Here is a 12,632-nt window from a genome sequence, read left to right as displayed (position 1 = left end):
CCCTCCAGCGACGACAAAGGCTGGGGCGGTCCCACGGACCCTCCCCCCAGCGAAGGCGGATGAAGGCAGACGAAGCTGATGGAGGCTGGAGCGGTCCCACGGACCCTCCAGCAGACGACGAAGGCTGGTGCGGTCCCCCGGACCCTCCAGCAGAGGCGGATGAAGGCTGGAGCGGTCCCTCGGACGCTCCAGCGAAGGCGGATGGCTGAAGCGAAGGCAGACGAAGCTGATGACGGCTGGAGCGGCCCCACCGACCCTCCAGCGGACGACGAAGGCTGGAGCGGTCCCACGGACCATCCAGCGAAGGCGGATGAAGGCTGGAGCGGTCCCTCGGACGCTCCAGCGAAGGCGGATGAGCAGCCCACCAGCTGCACACACGGACACGCAGCCCACCAGCTGCACACACGGACACGCAGCCCACCAGCTGCACACACGGACACGCAGCCCACCAGCTGCACACACGGACACGCAGCCCACCAGCTGCAGAAGGCTGGAGCGGTCCCTCGGATCCTCCAGCGAAGACAGAAGGCCGAAGCTGTCCCTCCTTCGGACCCTCCAGCGATCCCGGACGAGCCCCCATATGTTACACCCCGGCCTAGGCAACCGGGGTGCAACGCAGGAAAATAAAAATAAGGAAAATAAAAATAATCCCAAAACGAGATTTAAAGCAAAATACCACATTTATTTACATCACCAAACACCAGACGTCAAACTATTTACAACGGGGGGGAAGATCGCGACCATGACACACTGAAACACAAGGCTTAAATACATAGAAGGGCAATCAGGGAATGGACAACAGGAGGGAAACACAGCTGGGGCAAATTAGACCTGACGAGACAGGGAAACGTAAACTGAAAACACTAAGATAACACAGACTTTCAAAGTAAAACAGGAAACCCATAACAGTCACGCCAAAAGCAACACACCGACAACACCAAAACGTAACACATGAGTGTTTAAGGTTTGTACAATTCTTCCTGGTACTATTTTCACATATTATGCCGACTCTTACAGTTTTTGAAGAAAAAAATAAAACAACGAAAAAGAGGGAATTTCATTCTGTAATTGTCCTGGCTATCCTAAGTTTCTATAACATGGCTGTTACGTGCCAAGGGGTGTGGCTTTGCTTTTGTGCTCTGTTTTGTGTTCTGTTTATCTTTCAGGCGTCAGGCCTCCTCTGATTGGCCAGTTCGAAGTTGATTGGCAGGTGTCTATTGGCTGGTCTGGGCTCAGTTGGCCAATCACACTCCAAGGAACACTACAAATGAGCCGCTCCCTGGCCAGCTGGTGGCTGCTGGCTTCTGCTTTGACAAACATTTGCGAACAGGCATCTTTATGTTGTGTGTGGTGGGAGGCTGGACAGGTAAGCCGGGGTACCCTATACACTGGTTGTAGATTTTACTCTGTTAGTCACACTAGGTTATGCGGTTGATGCCACCCTTGTATGTTTTCACTGACTTTTATCGAGTAGCTAGGTAGGCCTTTTGTTTTGCATTTTTCTTTCAGTTAGGCTAGGCCCTGGAAGCTACCGACCTCTTTTTGTTTTATTACTTTCTTTGATTTGGATCAACCGCCCAGTCCTCCTCCCCCACCTCTTTACTGTTGTTAAGTTTGACTATCCAGGCAAGCACCCAATAAATCCTGCCTGATACTTAACTGTTCTGTGGTCTTCCTCCTTCATTGATTGTGGTTGTCCAGTGTTGCTGTCTCCTTCCTACCTTTGCCTCCGCCATGGTGGGGGGGACGTAACACAAGTGGGGGCTCGTCCGGGATCGTTGTATGTGGTGGACAACCTGTATTAATGAGGACGGTGCCGTGATTTTAGGGTGTCTACATTTCATAGTATCAGCCGGAGATGAGTTTCGACCTGCTTGGTTTTGTTAGTCAGCCTAGCGTTGACAAAGTTGACTTGTGTCGCAAAGACGACCTGTTGAGTATTGCTGCCCAGTATAACCTTTCCGTACCAAAGTATGGAGTGAAGAAGGATATTAAGCAGGCTTTGTTGGAGGGATTATTCGAGTTGGGGATTTTAATCAGCCCTGTTCCAGCTGGGGTGCCTTCTCAGGACCCTTCAGTTTCCCCTGGTGCCTCTGCTGATCTAGCTTCTCCAGAGAGAACTGATGAGCAAGCGCTGCCTGCTACACCTCCGGGTGCCCAAGTTAACTCTGATGCGGCTCCCCAAACTCTGCCTCGCTTTAAGCCTTTCACTCTAGAATCCCAATCATCTAGCAGTGATGCAAAGCTTAAGGTTCGCTTACTGCGTTTACAGTTGGAGGCACAAGAGAAGGATAAGGTGCGTAAAGCGGATTATGATCTCCGGCTGGAGGTCCGTAGGCTGGAGATAGAAGCTGAAAAGGAAGTCAGGTTAAAGCAGCTTGAAGTAGAAGCACTGAGGGTGTCATCAGGACAGAAAACAGATGCCACTAAAGAAATCCCGAAAGTCTCCCCGGAAAGTTTTAACGTTAGCAAACATATTGCCCTAGTACCTACCTTTCGTGAGACTGAGGTAGATTCGTACTTCAACGCTTTTGAAAAGGTGGCTACTGCTCTGAAATGGCCAAGAGACATGTGGCCCATATTACTTCAGTGTAAATTAGTGGGCAAAGCTCAGGAGGTAGTAGCTTCACTTTCGCTAGAGCAAAGCATGAAATACGACGTGGTGAAGGAAACAATTGTACGTGCCTACGAACTGGTACCTGAAGCCTACAGGCAGAAATTTAGGAACCATAAGAAGTCCAGCAGTCAAACATATGTGGAGTTTGCACATGAGAAAGGGGCTCTTTTTGATAAATGGTGCTCTGCTAACGGAGTTGGGGATGAGTATGAGTCGCTGCGTGAGTTAATGTTACTGGAGGATTTTAAAAAGTCATTACCTGAGAGGCTCATAATGTTCTTAAACGAACAGAAGGTGACGTCCATGTCCAAAGCAGCTGTGTTGGCCGATGAGTTTGTGCTAACTCATAAGAATGTTTTTACCCCTGTTTCCCATCCAGATAGGCCCACAACCTTGCGCTCAGCACGGCTTGAGTCTAGTTGCTCTGCTGCGAGGCCAGTGAGGGTGCCCTCGCCTCCCCACGGTGAGCGTGAATGCTTTTATTGCCACAAGAGGGGTCATCTCATTGCAGAATGTCAGGCATTAAAGCGTAAACAGCAACTATCCTCACAACCAAAAGGGGTGGGACTGATTAAAGCCACAGAGAACGGGAGGGCATTTCAACCAAACACTAACCACCCTGACCCCTGTTTCAAACCATTCATTCTAGAGGGAGTGGTTTCGCTGACTGGGAATCCAAATGATCAACAACCAGTAAAAATACTGAGAGATACAGGGGCCTCTCAGTCCATCATTAGAGAAAACGTCTTACCGTTTTCTGAGGAGTCATTTTGCCAGTCCAGTGTTATTGTCCAGGGAGTAGAACTCGGATTTGTATCTGCCCCTTTGCACACTATTCACATTCAGTCTTCATTAGTCAGCGGAGTTGTTAAAGTGGCTATTCGTTCTGCGTTGCCCATACCAGGCATTGACTTCATCCTAGGTAATGACCTTGCTGGAGGCAAGGTCATACCCATTCCTGAAGTGTTAGACAGACCCGAGCTGAGCCGGGATTCTGACTCAGCCCAAGACCAGCCTGCCATCTTTCCAGCTTGTGTAGTTACGAGGGCCCAGACAAAAAAGTATGGTCCTGACTTGGCCGATTCCTTCATGAGGTCAGATCCCGTTGGTGACGTGATTAACTTTACCTCTGGATCTAAGGTTCAGGCCACAGTTCCACCTGCCGACAAAAAACAACCAGTTCTGGATTTGCCAGTCTCCCGAGAGGAGTTCATTATTGCACAGAAAAATGATGTAACCCTGTCCAAGTGTCATTCCTCCACTCTCAGTCAACAGGATGCCAAAGGGAAAAAGCTGGCTTACTTCTCTGACAAAGGTCTTCTGATGCGCAGATGGACAAGTGAGGTCTCGGAAGACGCTGACTGGTCTGCAGTATATCAGGTGGTAGTACCTACTGCTTATCGTACCCAGGTACTGTCCTTAGCACATGACCACCCATGGTCAGGACATTTGGGGGTTAATAAAACATACACCAGAATTCTGAAACATTTCTTCTGGCCCGGACTGAAATCTGATGTTGTTCAATACTGCCGTACTTGCCATGTATGCCAAATGACCGGCAAGCCAAACCAAGTAATCCCCCCCGCTCCTCTCTGTCCTATCCCAGTAATAGAGGAGCCATTTCAAAAAGCGATTGTTGACTGTGTGGGGCCTCTACCTAAAGCTAAAACTGGAAACCAGTTTCTGTTGACGATCATGTGCGTTTCGACCAGGTTTCCCGAGGCAATCCCACTACGGAGAATAACAGCTCAGATTGTTGTCAAAGCACTGTTGAGATTCTTTTCAACCTTTGGTCTGCCTAAGGTTGTGCAAACAGACCAAGGCACTAACTTTAAGTCTAGAGTGTTTGCCCAAGCCCTGAAAACATTAGGCATTGAACACATAACCTCGAGTTCTTACCATCCTGAAAGTCAGGGGGCACTAGAGAGGGTTCATCAGACTTTGAAGTCTATGTTAAGGAAACACTGTTATAGTTCCCAACGGGACTGGGATGAAAGTGTTCCACTTGTTTTATTTGCCTGTCGGGAAGCAACCCAAGAATCTCTGGGATTTAGTCCCAGTGAGCTTGTGTTTGGGCTCACTGTGTTTGTGCGTGAGATGAGGGGTCCTTTGAAGGTGTCCTCTCACACCTTCAAAGGACCATCATTAACACATCATCTTTACTGTTGTTAAGTTTGACTATCCAGGCAAGCACCCAATAAATCCTGCCTGATACTTAACTGTTCTGTGGTCTTCCTCCTTCATTGATTGTGGTTGTCCAGTGTTGCTGTCTCCTTCCTACCTTTGCCTCCGCCATGGTGGGGGGGACGTAACAATGGCCATTTACCATGTGGGACACTGTCATGTATGCCAGTTTGTCCATATTGCACTGTACATTTCCCTGTTTTAGTTTTAACATCTTATCCTGCTGAACCATGTACGGAGTAGTGATGTGTCGTTCGCGAACTAAATAGCTCTTAGAGCCGACTCTTTGACATGAACGACGCGAGCCGGCTCCTTATCGCGAGCCGTACGTGGGTTTTTTTTGGGTTTTTTTTCTTTCTCTCACCCTCTCTCTCGCACTTTTTTTCCGCTTCACTCTGCACGCGAGCCTTGTGCTTTACGCTGCAAAGAGGGGGGGGGGGAGACGGGCAGTTACACTCAGTAGCACAGGAACAGAGCCAGAGGGAGAGAGACAGAAAGAGAGCCAGGGACAACAACATCACATTAGAAAGGTATAGTAACAGAGGCGGAGGCAGACATTTGAAACACCCGGGGCTTAGCCCTAAAGGGTAGTATGAATGTGGGATTTTTTTTATTTTTTCTTTGGGGGGGGGGGGGGGTAGAAATGACTGAAAGATTAATTGGCTCTGTTTTGAGTTTTGTTCAAAAAAGAATGACTTCATATAGGGAAAAATATATATCACATGTGCAGGACACCTTAAACTAGTTTTTTAATTAAGCAGCAAGGCAGAACAAAGTCGGGGCTGTATCAAGACACGAGGACTAAACCCCAATTCAACCAGACCCAGAACTGATCCTGAATTAAAACAGGACTACAACAGTTCAATATCAGGACTACTTGGGATTTAACCAAGACAGAACCACAATCAGAACTAGATGATAGTAGCACTAAAAATCATCATAGACCTGCACTACACTTGTTTTTTTTAATTCTACCAAAGTACAATATTTAGATTGAGAAAAGTTTATATAATTATTTAGCCTTGTTGTGCAAACAAGCCTGCAAAACTTAATAAATGTAGTATTTGAAAAATAGCAAACCTAAAAAGAAACACTAGGTACGAGATACATAAGTACCTATGATACCATGATACTTTTGGTAAACAACCATTTGACTAACATGTGTGTCTCACCTGCTCTTGTTCCACCTCTGTTCTGTCCTCATTCTCCATCTCCCTCTCTGCTCCTCTCTCTCCCTCTCTCTCCCTCTCTGTGCTGACAATCATCAAATATACAGTTGAAACCAGATATTTACATACTCTTCAGATCAAAACACAAACACTTTTTTAATTGTAACATCAAATCAGACTAAATTTTTTTTTTTAGATTAATAAATATAAAAAACATATTTGTTAACTTTAAGAGTAAAGAGAGAAACTATCTGTATTTCTTAATTGCAAATGGCACCAAATTGTATTCAAACTGAGCCACACTTATGGAGCTCCATAGTTCTTTTCCTGGTCTTTTGGTTGACATCTCTTGATGTTCCCATGTCACAGAAACAGGCTCTGTGTTTTTCCTTATATGCATCCACAGCTGTGCCACCAATTTACTCACATGGACTCTACTAACCTATCAGAAGCTTCTTCAGCTCAGAATGGAATCGTCTGGAGTTTTCTTATTAATTAACAATAAACTTAGTGTACATGTACTCCTAAATTTGATGAAAGTGATAAAAATAGACAGATCCCTCTCTCTTTATTCTGACATTTAACTAATTCAAAAGATATTTCAATATTTATCTAAAACAAAAGTTTACTCTAAATTGATGTTGTACAGTAAAAATGTTTTATGTTTTCTCCCTAAAGTGTATGTAAATATCTGGTTACAAATGTGAATATCCTGCTGTGTACTGAAATTCCTCTTGTTTTGCATAGAAATATACTGAACAACATACAAAGCATAATATATAAAATAACATTTACCTGAGTTTTTTCTTTGAAAGAAGCCTCTAATGTCCATTCTTATATTTCAGTAGGCTACATAACTGAAACCGATTTAGTCGGGGAGGGTACGAACTGAAAATATGAAATAAACACACGTAAGCTAAGACTCTCTAAAAAAAATAGCATTTGTTTGGCTTTTCATTTCGCCATTTGTTGATTCACTTGAAGAGCAAGTAACGTAATATTGGTCAAGTGATCAGTTTGATATCAATCTTTCGTGATGCACCGTCATATTTACATTATTTATACGCTACGAATGATTTGCTTTGGTACCTGGTCAAACTTTAGCTCTCCTTAGTATGGCTGGCTCCGTTTCTCCAACAGCGCACTCACAGGCAGCAGCTGCCCCGCCCCCTCGCTCAGTTGCTTAGTGCCTGAGCTCGGATCATACCAATATCAGGGGGGATTCACGCACAGTCATAAATTCCCATAGTGTGCACTATGTGCTTCGAATATTGTGTGTACTTTTTGTTTATACAGTTGTCAGCCAGGCATCTAACTATGAAAAAATTACACTCCAAAAGACCCCGGGCTTCTGACAAAACAACCGGGGCTTAAGCCCAGTAAGCCACCCCCACGCTCCGCCCCTGTATAGTAATCATCCACAACTATTTTTGGTTGCAGATGATAAAAGATTCTGAAAGTTTATTCATGCGGGCCCATATGACAGAGAATATGCATGTTCTTTTTGTTTTCATATTATAATTTATATTTAAATTTTGTTGTGGTTTGCATTGTTTTGTGTTGTTTTCACTTTAAATTTGTAAAAGGAAAAAGCTGAAAATTTAAATAGTTAAAAGTTGAAATGTGAATAGATTTTTGTATTATATGATTTATTTATTACATTTTATGTGGAGTGAATAAATAAAAGTATATTTACGGTGGCGCCTAGAGACAAAGCACATACGAACTTCAAATCACGTACGAACTCTGAAGCATGTACAAACTCCAAAACACGTAAAAAAAAATGTACAAACTCCAAAACACGTAAAAACATGTACAAACTCCGAAGCACGTAAAAACTCAGAAGCACATAAAAACTCAAAACACGTACAAAAGACAACAGAAGTGCTCCAGGATGCTGGGCGCAGTGTTGAGCTTTTGTTATCTTGTGGCTACACAAGCCAGCAAGTACCAACGACCGGATTTGGTGTGTGGTAGTAACAAGTAAATGAACTTTTTTTTAAATTATTTGAATATATATGAGTGCCTGTGTAATACACAAACAATACACACATGCTTTCAATTGTGTCATTTAAGTGATCTAGTAGCTCTGCTTTGGAAGTTCAGTTCATGCTAGAAATGTGTTTTGGAGTTTGTACGTGTTTTGTCTCTAGGAGCCACCGCATGTATTTATATATAAACATATATAAATAAAACCACTTGTTTTTACGTTAGTAATTCCTTTTGTGCATAATTTCATATTATTGTTAATAATAAATTAATTAAAGCAAGAAAACAACCTGAAGAGCCTGTTCGGAGCCGAAAGAGCCGGCTCTTTTTAGTGAGCCGAACCGAAAGAGCCGGATCTCTAAAAAGAGCCGGAAATCCCATCACTAGTATGGAGGCTGGTTAAGTCTGGATTGTACCTTTGCTGTGTTTGGCTGGGGACAGCCTTTGTTTAACCTGGGGTGAATATGTAACAGTCACAATGGTTTGGTGTCTCTTTAATGTAACATAAGTCAAGGGGTTATGAGGTCATTAGTTGAAGACGGCTCAGAAACATTTGAAGATTAAAATTTAGCATTATGGCTGCTGGTGGTTTGTAAAGCCTCTACTCAGCTGTATTTTTGTTACTAATTTATGTTTGTTGTTGTTTAACACAGATTTCAGAAGAGCAAATATGCTTAATAGTTTAACTAGATTTCATTTGTCAGTGTGGGACTGCTGAGTCACCGGAAGAACTCATTTCATTCATTCTCCACATGATGTTCATATGCAGAAATGTTTCACAGGAACTGCTTTCTCCCAAAGGTTGAACTAGTGTGTTTCCATAGATTACCTCTGTATGAATGTACTTCTTAAATGAAGGCAAGTGTTTGTCCTTTTTTGTTCCTCAGGTACAGTACGTGATATCAAGGGCAGACGGTCAACACTGGGGGAAGACAAGAAGCAGACGTACTTCCAAGAGGGAGCTGCAGTGAGGTCAGAGGTCAGAATCTGAAACAGCTCAGGTTTATATTTTAGAGGTTATAAAAAATCAAAATGTATTTATAAAGAAACCTTTAAATAATGGTCATAATTATGATTATTATAAGAAATATCAAACATTTAAGTGGATTTTCTGTTACACATATCGTGTTAGCCCTGCAATAAACTGGCAGCCTGTCTTTGTCCTGTATCAGCTGGGATAGGCTTCATCCTCCCGCAACCCTGAATTGGATACATTGTATTCCAATTATGTAATCTGATCATTTACAAACTCAAGGTATCTAATCAAAATGTAAGTAATAATTATAAAATGGGAAAGCAGAAATAAGTGTGACATAAATGTAAATGTGTGAGCTGACATAGAGGACAGCTACATGTAGTCTGAAAAACCTTTGTTGTCAAGTTTGCAGGTATATCAGCACGAGACATTCTTACATAGAAGAGACATTAAAGTCTCTGACTCAGTGAAGCATTATTGGTCCCGTCTGTTTGGATAAATATAGTAAGCTGATGTATGTGCATTTATTGACACATTTTCTTAAGTGCTTATCCAGTTCAGGATCACAGTGGAGCTGCAGCTGGATATGTTCACTAAATAAACCTTACAAAAGTTAACAATAAACCTGCATCCATGTACGTTGTTGTCCACAGGATGAGAAAATCAAACTGGAAGACTGTGGAACATGTTAATAAATGTTTGTGTGTTTATGCCTGTGTCTTTCACAGGAGGCGCTGGAAGGTTTCCCTAATAGTTCCTGGTGAATCAAAGCAGAACCATAAAGATTGCTGGACTGCATGATGGCCTTACCCCTGAGCAGTCATCCTGTTAAAGGAGGAACCAGTTAGAAGCTGTTTTCAAAGTAGCTGAGCAGATTTCATCTCAAGTAAGCAATTAACTGTTTGTTCATCTGTTCTGCCACTTAAAGAGCATTTAAGGACGTCTTTCGAGTGTCCAGTTGAATTAATTCTACTGGCTCTCATGGTCATTTGTTATTATAGACATATTTTTCATGTTCATCCAGCTATTTAGTAAATTCTATCTATTTAGTAATATCAGTCAGCTATAAAATGTAATATAAATATAAAAATATCTAAATATCTCCTGCCCTTTATGTTTTAATGATGTAAGTCTGTTATCGTGTTACATTAGCATTCCTCACATATCAATGAGATGCTGTACAGTACAATCCTACTGACACAGCAGAGGGATAACGACGGCTATTCAACATCGTTACACGACACATTCGAGCTGCATGATGCAGACAAAGTGACTAAATCATCTTTTTGTGGTTTATTGTCTTCAAACCAGCAGACAAAGCCGATTGCAGAAGATGTCAGAGAAGAACTTCAGGCCGTGTACTGAAAAGGTATTTTTTTCTTGTTATCAAAAGACATTTGGAGTGGCAGCTTCTACAACTGGTTGTGCTGAAGTAAAGTTTACAGTCTAAGAAACCACAGTGTTGATGTTCAGCACAAAGAGAAAAGCTCACTTGTTTGAATTTATTTACAATCATAGTTTTATAAATTCTGACTGTAAACAGCTTTTACAGCTTTGATATTGTTTGACACTCGATATCAGGTTTAATTTAAAGATTTCTGTGTCCCAATGAGCCATTTACACTGACCAGTGTCAGTTTAGCTGTAACACATTCATTATTTAGATTCAACAAAGAAATAACTGAATGTAAAAATGGCAGCCCTCAGGCAGGTTTATAGAGATATATGCATGCATTATGAAATTTATGTATCCCAGATAATTGTTATTCATCTAGTCATGGCAGACCTACCTCTTCCTCCCAAGTTAACTGCAACCCAAAAGAACTAGTGGGGCTATTTACACACTCACAACCAGTGTGGGGTAAAAAGAGCCACCAAAAAGCTGTCAGCCACAGATGTGCTAGAAGAGTTAGAAGCTCTACTTATGGAGAAACTTTCTAAGTCTAACAGAGGACAGGTACTCCTGCCCAAATAACATGATATAACCCCACATACAGCCCAGCCATAAAGTGAACCAAGTCATTTAGTTAAAGACAGCATGGGACCAAATGCATGTAACCAGCCTGCATCAACCTGACATTTCTTCCTCCTGAATTAAATGAATGAATGGATGAAAGTTAAATGACTACAAACCTAAAGCCACTAGTTCCCACACTGGAGCTCCCTGACACTGTGTGTTAACCGTATTTAGCTTGTATCAACAGTTGTAACAGGCTAAGCCACCTGAGACACTGCATTGAATTTGTTCCTGTCTTAATGATTTCAGCTGACTGGTTTCAACTCAGATGTTCTGCTTTTTCCTTTCAGTAGATCAAAGCAGCTTGTGCTCCTTCTGCTTCCAATTTAGAAGAAGAAGAAGAAGAAGGCGAAGGCTTCAGCGAAGCGGCGTTGATGGTCTCAGTGAACAGTCACGGTCACACACTGCATGTGGTTTTAAAAGCAACATTTCTGTTCACCACAACAATGGAGATGTGTAATATTAGTGCAGCTACGGTTTGTTCTTGAACATCAGTTTTGTTTTCTACTTTGATCACTTAGACCAAAAAAGTGTTGTTTTCAGATTCTTTCTTTTACATCTATAAACCACCTGTTCATTTTTTTTATTACAATTAGTTTCACATGAATGGTAGTGTTTCCTTTATGATCTTTTAATGCTTACACTACACTGTACATGTCTACATTAGATACATTTCTGTTACCTGGTTCTGTTGACTCAGAGTTGTGAAATGTTCTTTTATTTAATGCACAATATGAAGCTCATAATTTTCTTACAAATAAAACTCTAATGACAAACATGAACAGCTGTGCTTATTTCTGAGACATGAGTTTTTGAATGTGTTCATATTTAGACAGTGTGCATCTGTATGCTGAAACTGTAATGGTGAACCTGAGGTGATGGTCAACAGAAGGCAAATATACAGTGGGGCAAAAAAGTATTTAGTCAGCCACCGATTGTGCAAGTTCCCCCACTTAAAATGATGACAGAGGTCAGTAATTTGCACCAGAGGTACACTTCAACTGTGAGAGACAGAACGTGAAAAAAAAATCCATGAATTCACATAGTAGGATTTGTAAAGAATTTATTCATAAATCAGGGTGGAAAATAAGTATTTGGTCAATAACAAAAATACAACTCAATACTTTGTAACATAACCTTTGTTGGCAATAACAGAGGTCAAACGTTTACTATAGGTCTTTACCAGGTTTGCACACACAGTAGCTGGTATTTTGGCCCATTCCTCCATGCAGATCTTCTCGAGAGCAGTGATGTTTTGGGGCTGTCGCCGAGCAACACGGACTTTCAACTCCCGCCACAGATTTTCTATGGGGTTGAGGTCTGGAGACTGGCTAGGCCACTCCAGGACTTTCAAATGCTTCTTACGGAGCCACTCCTTTGTTGCCCGGGCGGTGTGTTTTGGATCATTGTCATGTTGGAAGACCCAGCCTCGTTTCATCTTCAAAGTTCTCACTGATGGAAGGAGGTTTTGGCTCAAAATCTCACGATACATGGCCCCATTCATTCTGTCCTTAACACAGATCAGTCGTCCTGTCCCCTTGGCAGAAAAACAGCCCCATAGCATGATGTTTCCACCCCCATGCTTCACAGTAGGTATGGTGTTCTTGGGATGCAACTCAGTATTCTTCTTCCTCCAAACACGACGAGTTGAGTTTATACCAAAAAGTTCTACTTTGGTTTC

General features: G+C 42.3%; 1 protein-coding gene and 1 long non-coding RNA gene across 6 annotated transcripts in view; one reads left to right on the top strand and one right to left on the bottom strand.

Moving 5' to 3' along the window:
* Nucleotides 1–7,138, bottom strand: part of LOC309687798 (olfactory receptor 2L5-like) — a 39,617-nt gene extending 32,479 nt beyond the window's left edge. For 3 of the 5 annotated variants that reach the window (XR_014270860.1, XR_014270861.1, XM_082503000.1), the window contains exons 1-3: nt 7,060–7,138; nt 6,766–6,858; nt 5,974–6,055 (exon numbers count right to left, since the gene is read on the bottom strand). The gene's annotated coding sequence lies outside the window, so the exon portion shown is untranslated. Of the gene's footprint in view, nt 1–5,165; nt 5,222–5,973; nt 6,056–6,765; nt 6,859–7,059 lie in introns of all 5 variants that reach the window. The other 2 variants (XM_082503001.1, XM_082503002.1) reach the window with 2 other exon arrangements.
* A 1,717-nt stretch (nt 7,139–8,855) lies between these two features.
* On the top strand, nt 8,856–11,768 carry LOC309687803. Its single transcript, XR_014270863.1, has 4 exons — nt 8,856–8,938; nt 9,664–9,821; nt 10,247–10,304; nt 11,242–11,768. It is a non-coding gene; the product is annotated as an uncharacterized lncRNA (long non-coding RNA).
* Nucleotides 11,769–12,632: the final 864 nt, after the last annotated feature.

The sequence above is a fragment of the Aulonocara stuartgranti genome (genome assembly GCF_965226115.1).
Source record: "Aulonocara stuartgranti genome assembly, chromosome: 14".
Classification (NCBI taxonomy): domain Eukaryota; kingdom Metazoa; phylum Chordata; class Actinopteri; order Cichliformes; family Cichlidae; genus Aulonocara; species Aulonocara stuartgranti.
Note: the sequence above shows the minus strand (reverse complement) of the source record. Positions and strands in the feature narration are given on the sequence as shown.